Source organism: Panthera onca, chromosome E2 (genome assembly GCF_046562875.1).
Source record: "Panthera onca isolate mPanOnc1 chromosome E2, mPanOnc1 haplotype 2, whole genome shotgun sequence".
Taxonomy (NCBI): Eukaryota; Metazoa; Chordata; class Mammalia; order Carnivora; family Felidae; genus Panthera; species Panthera onca.
The window spans coordinates 23296772-23312217 of NC_138353.1; the positions used below are offsets into that span (position 1 = coordinate 23296772).

Genomic DNA, 15446 nt, shown 5'->3' on the forward strand with positions numbered 1-15446 from the left:
ACTGTGAGTTGAGCCCAGCTGTTGATCCAAAGTGTGAGAATGGGCATTGGTGCCATCTTCCTCTAAAGGGCTCTTTCCTTGATGATCAGTTCCTGAGCCTACTGCTCCTGTGTGAACTGTCTGCTTTGCAGGATGAAGTCACTGAATTTATACAGGCTATTGAGTCAAGCTGGCTCCTACCCACCCCACCCACATTCCAGAGAAAGCCTACCACCAAGCTTAGGGATCCGAGGGCTTCTCCTTTGGGATATCAGATGGTGATAGCTGTAACTGAGTGCAGAACAGAGTGGGAATCATCCGCCCATCCCTTTGTGCTGGCTGAGTGAGTGCCAGCTTCTTGGCTCCAAAGGGTGAAGAAAGATATAGCTACAAGTGCAGTAAGGGGAAGGGAATGGCCACACAGGGGACCAAAGTTGGTTTGCCATTTCCATCCAATGGGAATGTGATCAATGTAGAAAGATGTTTAACTTCATTTCTCCTCTGCCCAGAAAATGGTCTACCTCCCTCCTAATACCTCTGGCTCAGCCTCCACACAAACAGTTCTCAACCAGATCTCTTCCAATGCCTTAGGGCTCTGGATGTCCATGTAGTCCTGAAACCAAAATTCCAGGGACACTGTGTCTCAACCTATCTCACAGTCAAAAGGGCTGGACCAGATTTGACATTTGCAAGCAGAAGATATTACTCTGGAAAACTGAATTTATATGCACCTCAAGAAAAAACCTAGATTGATAATAAAGCAATGTGGTGAAAATGGATACATGCAAGGCCAGAGTTCTTCATTATGGGTGAGAATTGGATAGTGTTGAGAATGGACTGACTAGCAGAATGTATTAGCAAGGTGGCTGCATCAGGAATCAGAAGAACCTTGTGTGGGTTTTGGCTAAGGAGTACTCTACAGGCTGTCTCTTGGCTCCCTGGGAGCAAGAGGCCCACATTCTACCTTAAGAAAGTGAGGGAAACCTTTGGCTTTTGTCATGCTTCTGCCCCTAAGATCAGTAGATAGGAGCAGGGGTGATTCTGGGGTATATATCAATTACATATTCTTAATCCATTCATCAGTTGATGGACATATTTTCCATACCTTGACTATTGTCAATAGCATTGCTATGAATACTGGGGTACATGTGCCCCTATGGATGAGCACTCCTGTATCCTTTGGATAAATTCCTGGTAGTGCAATTGCTAGGATGTAGGGTAGCTCTATTTTTAATTTTTTGAGGAAATTCCACACTGTTTTCCAGAGTGGTTGCACCCACCAGTTTTCATTTTCACCAACAGTGCAAAAGGTTTCCCCTATCTCCACATCCTCACCAATATCTGCTGTTTCCTGAATTGTTAATTTTAGTCATTCTGACAGGTGTGAGGTTGATTTATATTTTCCTGATGATGAGTGATGTTGAACATCTGTTTTCCATCTGGATACCTTCTTTGGAAAAGTGTCTATTCATGTATTCTGCTCATTTCTTCACTGTATTATTTGCTTTTTGGGTGTTGAGTTTAATAAATTCTTTATAGATATGGATACTAACCCTTTACCTCTGATATGTCATTTACAAATATCTCCTCACATTCTGTCAGTTGCCTTTTACCTTTGCTGATTGTTTCCTTCATTGTGCAGAAGCTTTTTATTTTGATGAGCTCCCAGTAGTTCATTTTTGCTTTTGTTTCCCTTGCCTCCAGAGACATGTTGAATAAGAAGTTGCTGTGGCCTATGTCAAAGAGGTTGCTGCCTGTTTTCTTCTGTAGGATTTTGATCGTTTCCTGTCTCACATTTAGGTCTTTCATTCATTTTAAATTTATTTTTGTGTGTGGGGTAAGAAAGTGGTCCAGTTTCATTTTTCTGCATGTTGTTGTCCAGTTTTTCCAGCACCATTTGCTAAAGAGACTGTCTTTTTTCCATTGGATACTTTTTCCTGCTTTGTTGAAGATCAGTTGGCTATATAATTGTGGATCCATTTCTGGGTTCTCTATTCTATTCTATTGATCTATGTGTCTGTTTTTGTGCCAATACCATGCTGTCTTGATGATTACAGCTTTGTAATACAGGTTAAAGTCTGAAACTGTGGTACTTCCAGCTTTGGTTTTCTTTTTCAACATTACTTTAGCTATGTGGAGTCTTTTGTGGTTCCATACACATTTTAGGACTGTTTGTTCTAGTTCTGTGAAGAATGCTGGTATTATTTTGCTAGGAATTACATTGAATGTGTAAATTGCTTTGGGTAGTATTAACATTTTAACAATATTTAACAAATTGCTTTGGGTAGTATTAACATTTTAACAATATTTAACAAATATCCAATTTTTCCCATTTCTTTGTGTCATCTTCAATTTCTTTCATAAGTTTTCTATGGTTTTAGTGTACATATCTTTTACCTGTCTGGTTAGGTTTATTCCTAGGTATCTTATAGGTTTTGGAGCAATTGTAAATGGGATCAATTCCTTAATATCTCTTTCTGTAGCTTCATTATTGGTGTATAGAAATGCAATCAATTTCTGTACATTGATTTTATATCCTGAAACTGCTGAATTCATGTGTCAGATCTAGAAGGCTTTTGCTGGAGTCTTTTGGGTTTTCTACATAGAGTATCATGTCATCTGTGAAGAGTGAAAGTTTGACTTCTTCTTTGCCAATTTGGATGCCTTTTATTTTGTTTTGTTGTCTGATTGCTGAGACTAGGACTTCCAATACTATGTTGAATAACATCATGAGAGTGGACAACCCTGTCGTGTTCCTGATACTAGGGGGAAAGCTCTCAGTATTTCCCCATTGAAGATGATATTATCTGTGGGCCTTTTATATATGGCTTTTATGATGTTAAGTTATGTTCTTCTATCCTGAATTTCTTGGGGGTTTTTATCAAAAAAAGATGCTGTATTTTGTCAAATGCTTTTTCTGCATCTATTGATGGGATCCTATGGTTCTTAAACTTTTATATATACATTGTATATAATTTTAATATATATATATATATATATATATATATATATATATATATATAATAAGAATTGACCAAAAACAAATCAGAAACTCTGAGCCTGATTCCAAAAGAAAAAAAAGAAGAGGGAGGAAAGAAAAAGAAAAAAAAAAAAACAAAAACCACAACAAAAAAGGAAACAGTTGTCTGTTGGTGGCTGTGCTGGTCTGGAAGAGAGACTGGCTGTGTTGAGTCAGTCAGACCCACTCAAGTAAGCAAGCAGTTGGCAGGCAAGGAGGGGAGGAGTTTGATGTAAGCAGGTCCTGCCTCCATGGGGGCCTCTGTGCTGCTCTCTGAAGTCCCACCATGTTGGTGTTGGAAGGGAAAATGGTGACGCTCCAATCTCTCCTCCTTGGACCAGGCATCTCCACCCACACTGTTCAGGTGGCCCTCAGAGAATAGAGGATGGTCAACTTGTCCTGCTCTACAGTTCTCCTGCACTTTCTAGGTGATCAGCTGGGATTCAAAGCAAGAAATCTTAAAGGACCCAGCTCCGTGTAGCTCCTCTCCCCTGTTCCAGAGTAGAGCCACTCCACTCTGCTGATAAAAGGCTTTTGGCTGGTACCTGCAAGGTCTATTGTCCTTGGGGAGGCAATAAACCCTTTTCCCAAAGTACTCCAGGAAGGGGACTTTTGTCTCTCTGTGTGCCTCTGAGATCACTACACTGGGCTATACATACCGGGGCTGGCTCTCTCCTCCTCAGGAGTGTGTGCCATGGCTTCCAGTTCTGTTCCAGAGGAAGTCATGCACTTTGAAACCTTGGAGTTTCAGCTCCTAAGGCTGTTTGAAAAAAAAGAAACTGGCACTCTCCATACTTCTCATTCCCCTGTCTGTGGTCCAGAAAGGTTTTCCTCTTGTTCTAATCAATGCTGCATTTTCACAACCCTTCTCTCTTTCTCTCCCTGGTGTCTCCACAGAAAGGGTTCCCTCTCCTCTGTGCCTATGCTGTTTTATTTCCCCAAATTCACATACACACATCTCAATCTTGCCAAGCTGTCTCCCTCCAACTGTGGAGATCCTTCTGCCACTACACAGATTGATTTCCTGGGAGTTCCAAATGATATCCCCTCAATACAGCTGTGTTTGAGGGATGAGGAAATCCTGGTTCCCCTACTTCTGTGCCACCTTAACTCCATCCTCAATAAACATTTATTGAATGACTACTAATGCATTATATTTAGGTTGATATAAAGCAACTAGATTCTGAGGTGCATGGTGGTAGGTACTGAAAGAGATGACTCTTGATGAACATATAATGGTTTATGGGAAAACAGAGGATCCAAAGAAACTAAACTCAAACCAAGGAGGCTCACAGATTCCTCTTCAGCTTCAGCAGCATTCTTGTTACAACACTTCTATTCTCTCCCCCTTTGGATGCTGACTTGTATTTCTGTTAGAACATTTGTAGGAACCAACTGTTTTTTGCCTATTTTCTCCTCACTGTGATAATAGCACCTTGCTTTTCTCTGAGGGCATTACCCATCCTCAGAGTTCAGTCCATGACTTTTGGATGGAGCCATGATCTTCTTTCCCCAGGCTCTTGGAGTGAGTCATGGACCAGTCCTGGGCAAGGAAATATTCCATCTCCCTGAATGGCTATTAGATTAGGGATGGCTTCATAATTCAAGTTGATCCAGTTAGAACAAGCAAATTCTGAGATATTTGCTAGAAGCATAAGAGAAACTTTTTTTTGAGATTGTAGTAAGACTAATGTAAACTTGACCTATAGGAATCTATCATGTAGAGACAGTCTATCTGAGAATAAAGCCAACATAGGAAAGGAGAGTAGAGAGATACAGACTGATTTCTGACAATAATGTTTAATCTCCTGGATCCATCTATCCTTAAACCCATCCCAAGCTATTCAGTTATAAGAGCCAATAAATTCCCTTTTTTGATTGAGTTGAAGGAGGTTATGTCACATATAACCAAAGAGTCCTGAGACAGTACTTAGTAATTTTGCCATCAGTTTCTTATGTTCATGGCACTTCCAACTTCCATAGAAGCCTGTTGGATTCATCTTTGCATCTCCAGTTGCACTCATAGTGATCCAGGTAGGAGGTGCTTAATAAATAAATACTGAGATGCATGGATGATGGATGGATGCATGGATAAGGAGAAATGTCCTGGTTCAAATTGTTTATGTTTTCTTTTATTTTTATTTTTTAAATATGAAATTTATTGTCAAATTGGTTTCCATACAACACCCAGTGCTCACCCCAACAGGTAAAGCAGGGACTGTAGTTTATCAAATGAAATCTGTAATTGTATGTCCTGTGTCTATAAATTCAATATACTTGAAGGAAAATATTCTTTCAGTTAGTGAAATTTTTAAAAACCATTTTGAAAATGAGTTTCTGGATTATCTTCTGGGGCTAATACTATCAAAGATAAAAATCCGTTATGAGTAGGAAGGCTGTGACAGGATAGTAGACGTTCTGGGATTCTGGCTGGTTTCTTAAGAAATGACATGAATGTATAAGAATGGTTAATTACAGCCAACAAGAGGGAGGTGGTTGTGACTTAAGCTGGTTTGTAGGGTGTGGTTTTGTTTTCTTGTAACTCCTAGAGGCTGTCTGGGGTATAGATGTCACAGATCAGATTGCTCAGTAATCTGATAGTTATCTATACATCCTATCAGTGTACTTTGAATTAAAGACCACTACTTCTTTAGTTTCCTCATATTGAGAGTGCTTGCTATAGTGGTCCCTAGATCTTCCTTCATAACTTTTTTGTGAATGTATGATTATGATAAAATGCTTTTTTATTTTTATTTTTATTATTTTGGGGGGAGCAAATAATTTTTAATTTTTTTTTAAAGCAAATACACCAAAGAATCGTGCAATGCTGCCAGCACTGGAAGCAATCCTGACCCACAAGTCTGCACACTTCTTTGTAGCTGGTCCTGTGATAGCAGAAGCTTTCATTTCACCTTTGTTGTTTACTATGATCCCTGTGATATCCTCAAATAGAGAAACATGCCTTCTTTTCTTCGGTATGAATCTCGTTGTCGAATTACCACTGCTGGATGTAACTTCTTTCTCAACTCTGGTTTGCCTTTGTTCACTGTGGCCATCACCATGTCCCCCACAGCAGCAGCAAGAAGTCTGTTCAGTCGCCTTGATCCCCCTTCACAGAGACGACACACAGATTTTTGTCTCCTGTGTTATCAGCATAGTTGATATTGCCTCCTGCCAGAAGACCCAGAGAAATTTGGAATTTCCCACTGGACCACACACCATGTCCTCACTTTGACATCTTGAACACCAGAAAGGGACAGAAAAAGCAAAATGTTTTTTAACTAATTGCTTAAATGGAATTATTTTACATTGTTTTGCATATTAAAATGGATACCTCATTCAAAGGCTTAATTTATTCCTCAGCCTCCATTAAATCCCTTGTTTTAATGTTAAATTAATGTTAACTTAATTTTCAAATACCACCAAAAAGCCTGTGGTAGCTTTGTTAGTGATAAACTCATTCTAACGCTGTCAATTTTCTCTTAAGTCTTTGTTCAAATGTTCTTGCCACCAGAAAAACATAAGCAAGACTTTCCTCTAGGCAGACTCATTTGCTTCCATGCATTCTTCTGTGTTTCCTTGGCCTCAGGATGGCTGATGTTGTTGGGGCAGGTTTTAGGAAAGTCCAAGGTTGTGACAGAATGATGTTGGAACCATTGCCTCCTTGGCTGCAGGTGTGATGAGGTTGCATGAAACCAGGCTCCTTGAAAGTGACTAGCACTTTCCCTGTTCCTGAGAGGCATCTGCTTTCTTATGGCTCACATTTCCTCAGACTTTGCAAGTCAGGTCTGTGACCACTGAAATGGGAAGGAGGATTGCTAGTCCTCCTCCCAGAGGCTGACCTGTGACAGGAACTGTGACTGACCTGTTCGGGGCAGCCATCCAACTGCCTATAGGACCAGCACATGAAAAGCTGATGAGTGAAGTGGCCCTTTGGCAGCAGGAGACTACATACCCTGCAGAGCAAACGGTTGCAGTTAGCTCTGTGCATTCCCAGAGCGGTTGGGTCTTCCTGAGATGCCAATTTTGAACTCTTTTTTTTTTTTTTTGAGGTGGGGGAGGTGGGGGGAGGAAGGGACAGAGAGATTGAGAGTCCCAATTAGGCTCCACACTGTCAGTGCAGAGACCAATGTGGGGCTCCATCTCAGGAACTGCGAGATCATGACCTGAGCTGAAATCAAGAGTCAGATGCTTAACAAACTGAGCCACCCAGGCATCTCTTTAATTTTGAACCTCTGTATGCAGGTACCTAAATCGAAAATATTAGCAACTAACCCAATATTTTATAAAACTCGGTGCAGCACTGTGTGACCTTTCCTTTGTCTCTCACACTTAGTGGTTGAGTTATAGCCCTGTGGAGCCCTGCTCCTCTGTCCTTGGTCTGCTCCTTTAGAACCTCACCCCCTCGCTGGCCTGCTGTGTGAGTTTGGCAGTCATTTGGCTTCTGTGTCTAAGTTCATTCTCTAAGAACACTTCAGCCCTCCCAGTAATCGAGGGATAATTATAACCATCATGATGCCACCTCCAAGGACTGGGATGAAAATTAATGAAGTGCTTCTCACATGCTCTCAAGCAACTTCAGAAGAAGTTGCTACTTTCTCACAGAATGTTATTCATCCCCTACCAGGTGGGAATTAGAGAACTAATAGGGCAATGTTTCTGGAAGCTTGGCAAGCCTACCATCTGCATCAGGATCCCCTGGGGGAGACAAGGGATTGAGTGGGGGAGGGACTTCCTCCTTGAAATGCAGGTTCCCAGCTCTACTCCACTCCCACAAAATCAGATCCTGAGAGAATGGGGCTTGGGAACTTGTGTTTTAACAAGCACACTCTCACCCCCAGGTGACATTAATGTCATTAAAGTTTGGGGAGGACTTCTGAGCCTTCAGAGGAAAGTGAAGGGGAATTGCTATGAAAAAAAGCTTTGGGTTAAAAGGGGGCATCTCACTCAGCTTCCTTGAGCCTGTGAAAATGGCTTAGTAAGACACTGGAATTATTTAAAATAGAACAAAATGATAAGCCTTGAGATTTTAGGTGGTAAATATAGGTAGTGTGGACAGTTTATGGAGACGTAGAGAGCGGGGTTCAAATTCAGGAATGAGGCCAGAGAAAACTTACTTTTCATCTCTGTGCTTCAGTCTCCCCATATGGTTCAAGGATGAAAGGCTAGGGGTACAACTCTCCCATAGGAGTCTCTTGGGATCAGGGTACCCACATTTAAGCCAGGAAAATGGACTGTGGGTGTGGCTATTGCTACCTGGATCTGCCTGGAATCAAATAGATAAGAAATAAATAGATCTTCCAGAGAGTTCTGCTACCAAAAGAATCACTGACCAGAACAAATAGAGGCCAAGGCTGTTTGCAACTTAACCCTTAAGCCTCCTCTGGCCAGGAAGCAGGCTGAGAAAACTAAACACTTCCCCCAAGTAGAGTATATTCTCTGTTGCCTTTTTTAGAGATGGACAAGAACAGCAGAACAGAAAGGACCTGAAACAAAAGGCTGCAGAAAGCAAGGCCCTAGGGGCCCTCTTGAGGAGCAGGATTGGTGTGCACCCAGTAGGGCAGCTGGAGTGTGCAATGGGTCCATCCCTGTTCCACAGCTGTATGTGGGGTAAGAGAGGCTGCTCCTGCCCACAGAGACAGCCCCAGGAGATGGCCTCCCAGTGATGCCTTGAGGGGGTAGGCCATCTCCCTTGGGCAAGGGGTGTGTGTTCCCCACATGGGAGGAAAGCAAACTTCACATCTGTTACTAGGGGAAAGGCTTAGATGAGAGGATTAGCTTGTTGTTCATGATTATTTGCTTCCCCTCCTGGGGTGGAGGGAATGGGAAGGGGAAAATGAGGATTATTCTTCCCTTTCCATGGATGTTAGGCTTTGGCCAGTGAACTGTGAGTGGATAACTCCTGTTATTTCAGAGCAGAAGCCATGTCTGTTCTCCCTTTGCCAGCATAATTGGCAAAGCTCCAGATAGGACATGCCACTATAACCAAGGCAGAGAAGGAGGGTTGCAGGATCCATGGCTGCCTCCAGCGATGGGCAGTGGGAGCAAGACATAAACTGTAGTTGCTCTAAGCTGGGGTCAGCACCATTTCTGTAAAGGGCCAGGAAGGAAATATTTTAGGGTTTGTGGGCCATGTGGCCTCTGTCACAACTACTCAGTTCTGCTTCTTTATCAGGACATTGGTCATAAACAACATTTAAACAAACAGGCATGGCTGTATTCCAAGGAGACTATTTACAAACAGAGAGTGGGCTGGCTTTGATGCTTGACCATAGTTTACCAACCCCTGCTATAAGACATTGTGATTAGGGGGTCCTTCATTTTCCCTAGGCTGCTGGATCTCATACTTGAACATATATCAGAATCACCTGGGGGCATGTTAGAACACAGATTGCTGGCCCTGCCCAAAGGTTCTGGTAGATATGCCCGTATGGGGGCCCACGGATATACATTTCTAACATGTTTCCAGGTGATGTTGATGCTGCTGATCCTTGACACCTTTTGAGAATCACTGCTCTGGTCCTTCTTGATTGATATATTATTTGTAAACTGGGGATAATATCAGAACTTAGCTCATGGTGGTGGTGTCCTAACTAAAGGAGATAACGTTGTAACATTATTAGGGGAAGTCCTAGGACTTTGTAAGTTCTCAGTTAGGCACTGTTACCATAACTTACATACAAACACACTCTCTTTCCTGTCTGAAGACACAGACTAATAAATAAAAGGAGGACCGTTTGCTTCACAGGTGAGTCCTCACTTCATCAAAGACTCTACCATAGGATTTATTTAAAAAACACAGTGTTTTAGTCCATTTGCAATGGGCCCTCAATGTCAACTTCATTTCCAACCAGGAAGATTGCTATTACTAAGAACAGGTGGGCCTTTACCATCTCACTGAGAAGGTGGTCATTAGCCCTCTGGCTTCTTTGAGGGCAAGACACTCTAGATAAACTTGATTTCTTCAGGTAAGCACTAAAAACAAAACAAAACAGTTCAACCCAACACAATTTGTGGCCAGGAATGTTACAGCTGTTCTGAGAAGGTATTGTAAGCACTATCAGATGGAGACATAGGTTACAACTGTAGGATTAGGGTGTTCTTGGGAGTCCAGAGGAGATCCCACCAAGCTACCTAACATCTATGACCTGGATCCTCACCTGCAACAGGGATAATAGGACTCATCACAGGCTCATTGACAAGATTAAACGAGAGTGTGTGTTTGACGCTTGGGAGTCAGTTACTCTCAGGTTCCTTGCCCTCTTCTTCCTGGAAGTCAGCAGGATGTAGGAATCAAGGATGTAGCCTCTGGATTCAGCTATCTGGGTTCAAAGCTTGCCTCTTCCATTTTGTTGGCTGTGTGTTCCACTCACATTATTTAGCTGTGCAGTCCTCCAGTGACACTATGTTCTCCTCTCAGTGATGATGACTATAACCTTTATTAGACTCACCACATGCCAGGGATTTTGCTAGACAGCCTTTATATCTCCTTTAGTCCTCCACGACACCCTAGAGCAGGTGCTTTTATCACCCCTATTTTATAAATAAGGAAACTAAGCCCTGGGGAAGTTAAATAATTTGCCCAATACAGGCAGTCTGCAGGTTATGAGGGCTGAATTCTGATCTTGTGTTTTGGGAGTAGAGTCCACCCTTTTGGCTGTGACACTGTATTGTTTCAGTCCCAGTTCTTACTCTATCCCCTGGCAGTGTGCTTTGGGGCCCACCTATGTACCCAACCCCCATGAGGCTTCCTTCATCTGTGCCTTCTCAGTAAATGTTTGTTGAGGGAATATAGGAAGGTATAATAAATGCATGTATGAATGTTAATCTGTCTTCAGCCTCTGTGGTGTGTGCCCAGACCTTCCTGGGGAAAGAGGCACAGACACCTGAGTCTTCTTTCACACAGTAGTGTGAAGAACAGACTGTGATCCTGTCTTGGGAGTTGCTCCCAAGTTCCTCCAGGTTCTGGTAACTGTCTCCCACCTGATGTCAGCTGTAGGCACATCACAGTTGGGCCTGAGCATGGTTAATCTTTTTTTCTGTCTCAGCCAGCTAAATCCACATTTGAGTCTCCCAGAAATGCTTCTGAGGATGTACCACCCTCCCCTCCACAAGCACCAGACTTAGTGGTAACACAGGAACTGACAGATCCAGTGCTGAACTGAGGCTGGTTGTTCTCAGGCCTGTGGAGAGAGAAGGATATTACCTTCCCTTCAAGGAGGAGGAGAGAGCAGCCAGTTCCCTGAGCAGGCCAGCTTGGAGGGCACCTCTGGTCAGAAGTGAGGAAAACCAATGTCTCTGTGATTTATGTGAGTTAACGAGGGTCATGTTCTTTCTTGTGCTTCCTATTGGGGGTCTTCTATATGTTAAGCAATTTATGTCAATGATTTTTATATGATTATTATTGTCAAGGAAATTAAAGCCATATTTAGATTGGATGCATTATTCAGTTTCTTCATTTATTTAAAAGTCAGTGTTGATAACCCTCTCTTTTGAAGCAAAGTTGGAAGTACAGGCTACAAATTGGCAAATGAAATCCTAGTTCCAAATAGCACGGTGGCATTTGCAAACCCTGTGGCTTCTAATCTGTGTTTGCTTTGGATGGAATGAGAACTGGGAAAGCTTTGGAAAAGCCATCTGCTCAACTCCCAGAAGCAGGTTTATGCTTCTCATTTGGTCTGAAATTTGGACTTGAGTGGGGGGAGTGAGGGGCATGGTGAACAGTCCTTTTCCTAAACCTACTCATCCCAGATGTCAGGAAGCCATCCTTCTCCACTTCCTGACTCCTCGCTTTCTCAAGGCTCCCTAAGTCATGATCATGTAGCTTAGGGGATGAGATCTGGCATTCCTACTATCTCCACGTCAATTGGGTGTTGTGCCCCTCACCTAGCAGTGCTACCCCTAAGCTGTCTCTTTTTTGTTTTCCCTTCTCTAGTGCAACTTAGCATGTTCATGTCCCAAAAGTCAAGTTCTGGTCAATCCTGTGCTTAGGAAACTTCATTACATCCCTACTGGCTATGTGGCAAAGTCCAGACTTTTTGGTCTCTGGTGCCCTATGCATGCCCTTGTCTCATCAGCACACACCATCGGTCCTGGGCTTCCCTGCCCAAGGGCTTTCTCTGGTCTCTGGAGCCCATGATGCCCACCACACAGAGTTCCAGAAAATTAACACCTCCCTATTCCACCACCCCTGCCCCCTATCATGATAGTGGCCCTGAACTCACGGGAGTTGGTACATAAATACCCAGCTCCCTTGCCTTGCAGCTGGAGGTTCTGCATGGCTTTCAACATTCCCCAGAGGCATCCAACCCCAGTGCCCTCAGAGGTCCCTGGATTGATAACACATTGTTGGCTGTCTTCCTATCCCTGCCTCACTTCCCTTCTCCTCCACCAGTGTTCCCAGACTCCCACTCTCCAAGTCTACTTGTTCTGTGTCTTTGCCCCATAGTGGACTTCTGAAGGAACCCAAACTACAATGCTCCCTGTACTACTTTCCTAGGGCTGCTGTGACAAGTTCCAGACACTGGGTGACTTAAAACATCAGAAATTTATTTTCTCAAGTTCTGGAGACTGAAAAGTCTGAAATCAAGATGTTGGCAGGGTCACACTTTCTGACAGCTCTTGAGGAAAATCCTTTCTTTCCTCTTTTAGTTTTCTGGTGTTTGCTGCCACTCTTTGGTGTTCCTTGGCTTGTAGATACATGACTCCAGTCATATAGCATCTTCTCCCTATGTCTTCATGTTGTCTCTCTGTGGATGTGTCTCCATCCAAATTTCCCCTTTTTATAAGGAAACCAATTCCATTGGATTAGGGCCCACACTAATGACCTCATTTTTCCTTGATTACTTCTATTTCCAGATAAGGTCACTTTCTGAGTCACTAGAGGTTACTACCTCAACACATATTTATGGGCAACATAGTTCATCCCTGCCTTTCCTCTTGCTCTTTTGGAGCTGACATTTGTTTCTGCTACTTCCTTGTCCCAGGGTAAGAACATCATTCCCTCATTTCTGACTGTGAGACTCAGATGTGTCTTCAATTCTCACCTCTTCTACATATAGCACTTTGGGAATGCTTATCCACAGGCTGTACCCCTGCCTGCCTGGGGCCATGGTGTCTCTGAGGCTTGAGGGTGGGCCCCAGGATGACACAGCTGAGCCCACAGTGGTGACAGGCACAGAGGCACTCTGAAAATACTTCTTGCATGATGGTCAGAAGGATGCTGTAAAACCTCAGTAAGCTAAAATGCTCAGGAAATGGATTATTTTACATTATTTTTGGAATCAACTTGGGCTCAGACAAATAACTATTTTCATTTTCATTTCAACACTTATTGGCATTCTTTCTGAAAGATACATGTCTTCTTTTCTGCCTCAAGAAATCTAGTTTAATAAATACAATTTAACCTTCCTTGGACTTTGGACACTAGCAGCACCTGAGGGTTACAGTGTGAGCATAGCTCTCACATGCAGGCAGCAGATGTAGAAGGGGCAGGTGACTGGGAGGTATCTGTGGGGAGGGAGCAGACCCCAGGAGTGATGTTCCAGGACTACATTACCAGCTTTGTTTTATGTCAGCTGGTACTTTCTCCTCAAAGCCAACTATGGAGAAAAATAATTCTGGTGACCTGAAGGCCATGAGACCTTGAACAACTGGGCCTATACAGACACAGTCATAGGTAGGTCCTAGGAAACATTTGATAGTAAATATGGACAGCAGATGGTTCTATTTGAGATCACAAATCTTACAGTTCTTTGCTGGATTTTTAGGAAAATATAACCAGTCCACAATTCTTTAGAGTCTACTTGATGGAGGCTCATTTCTGTGCTTCCTGAAGTGCATGGGGATAATAAATGGAGGGGCTTATGGAGTTTAGCCCAACATAGCATTGTGGCCCCAGACATGTGAGCACCACTCCCCATTCCTGCAGATCAGAGCCAAAGAATGAGAAAATAAAACCAGTGTGCCCTTGAGAACTATGACTGAAAGTTAGCTATGCCCCACCTCCTCACAGACCCCCCCTAAGGGGTTCTGGCTGTTAGAAAAACCAACTCACATTGGGCTCTTAGCACATGGGGACTGATCCCACTTATTATTCCATCTAGCAGTATGGCAGATGCAATCACATTCAATCCCACAAGACCCTTTGGGAAGGACGTTACTACTCCATTCTGGCTGTGAGGAAACAGAGGTCCAGCAGGGTTAGGTAGAGTACCTAAAGTCATGTGGAGAGTGAGATGAGAGTTGGTTCAGGGTGGCCTGCTGGTCCCCAACTTACAGCTGGAAATGTTATCTCCCACACTCAGGGCATCTCCAACTGAGTAGAGTGCTGGACCCAAACTTGGGACTCTGATTTGAATTCCATGAGTGAAGGCTCAACAGAAAGCCAATTTCAGAAATCCTTGGCTACCAGCAGAGAGCACATGAAATGAAGAAGGAATGCTAAAATTGGCAAGGCAGAAACTTCCACCCCCAATATTGTCTCATCTCTGGTAATATAAATGATATCTGAGAAACAGCAACTTCTCTGTGCCTTTCCTTCTATCGCCTGTGCTCTGCCTTGGATAAATAATTTACTCTCCAGCAAAGAGAACCAAATTTGATTTATAAACCATAGTTCAGATACATAAGACAACTTGCAAAAATCTGCCTATATAAATCCCAGCCATCCCAGGGGTGTTTATCGTTTTATGCATATGGAGAACAGGGAAACAGAGATTTAAGCCTTTTTAATCTGTGTTTATTGAAAAGTGTTTTTGTATGTGTTTATTGAAAAGTGTTTTTGAACTACAGGCATTCAGGGCCCCAAAGGGAAGCAGTAATGTCTCTGAGCCACAAATGACCATGTTTCCTTCAAAGTTCTCCTGCCTCCATGCTTTTCTGCTTGGCTTCCATTTGCCCCAGACCTTTCTTTGCTATCTTTTGAATTCATCCTTCAAAGCCCATGTCAGATGCCAGCCCTGTGTCACTGATGGGCTATCAAACTCAAACTCTATCCTGGACTCATTGACCTCCCCCTCCCTGCCCCCGACACACACCATCCTCCTTCTTCTCCTACACTCTGCACTCCCTCCTGGTACTTGCCAGGCAGACTCTGCCACGGATTAAAGGTCAGGGAGCACCCTGTGACGTGTTCAGAGAAGGCAACACACCCAGTTCCACCTGGCTCATCCACAAAACCTGGCACCAGTGGGGTGTCTGGCTGTAGCTGCTGAGTTAGGCAAGAATCACCTGAGAGGGAGAGGAGAACAAGTATTCTTCCAGGGCTCACTTAGGTGGGGAGCAGGGCAACGTCTGAGCAGCTCTCTGGCAATAAACAAAAGCCACCCAAATGACAACAAGCAAAGGTTATTTATTCAGAACTCACAATAGCAAGGGAGTCAGCTATTGTCACTTATGTTTTGGCAGCAACTCAAAGACAGGTGCAGGAATGGAAAGTTTTATGGTA

At 43.2% G+C, this 15446-nt stretch overlaps 1 pseudogene; it reads right to left on the reverse strand.

The window, feature by feature from the left end:
* Nucleotides 1-219: 219 nt before the first annotated feature.
* On the reverse strand, nucleotides 220-6236 carry LOC132689888 (large ribosomal subunit protein uL14 pseudogene; annotated as a pseudogene).
* Nucleotides 6237-15446: the final 9210 nt, after the last annotated feature.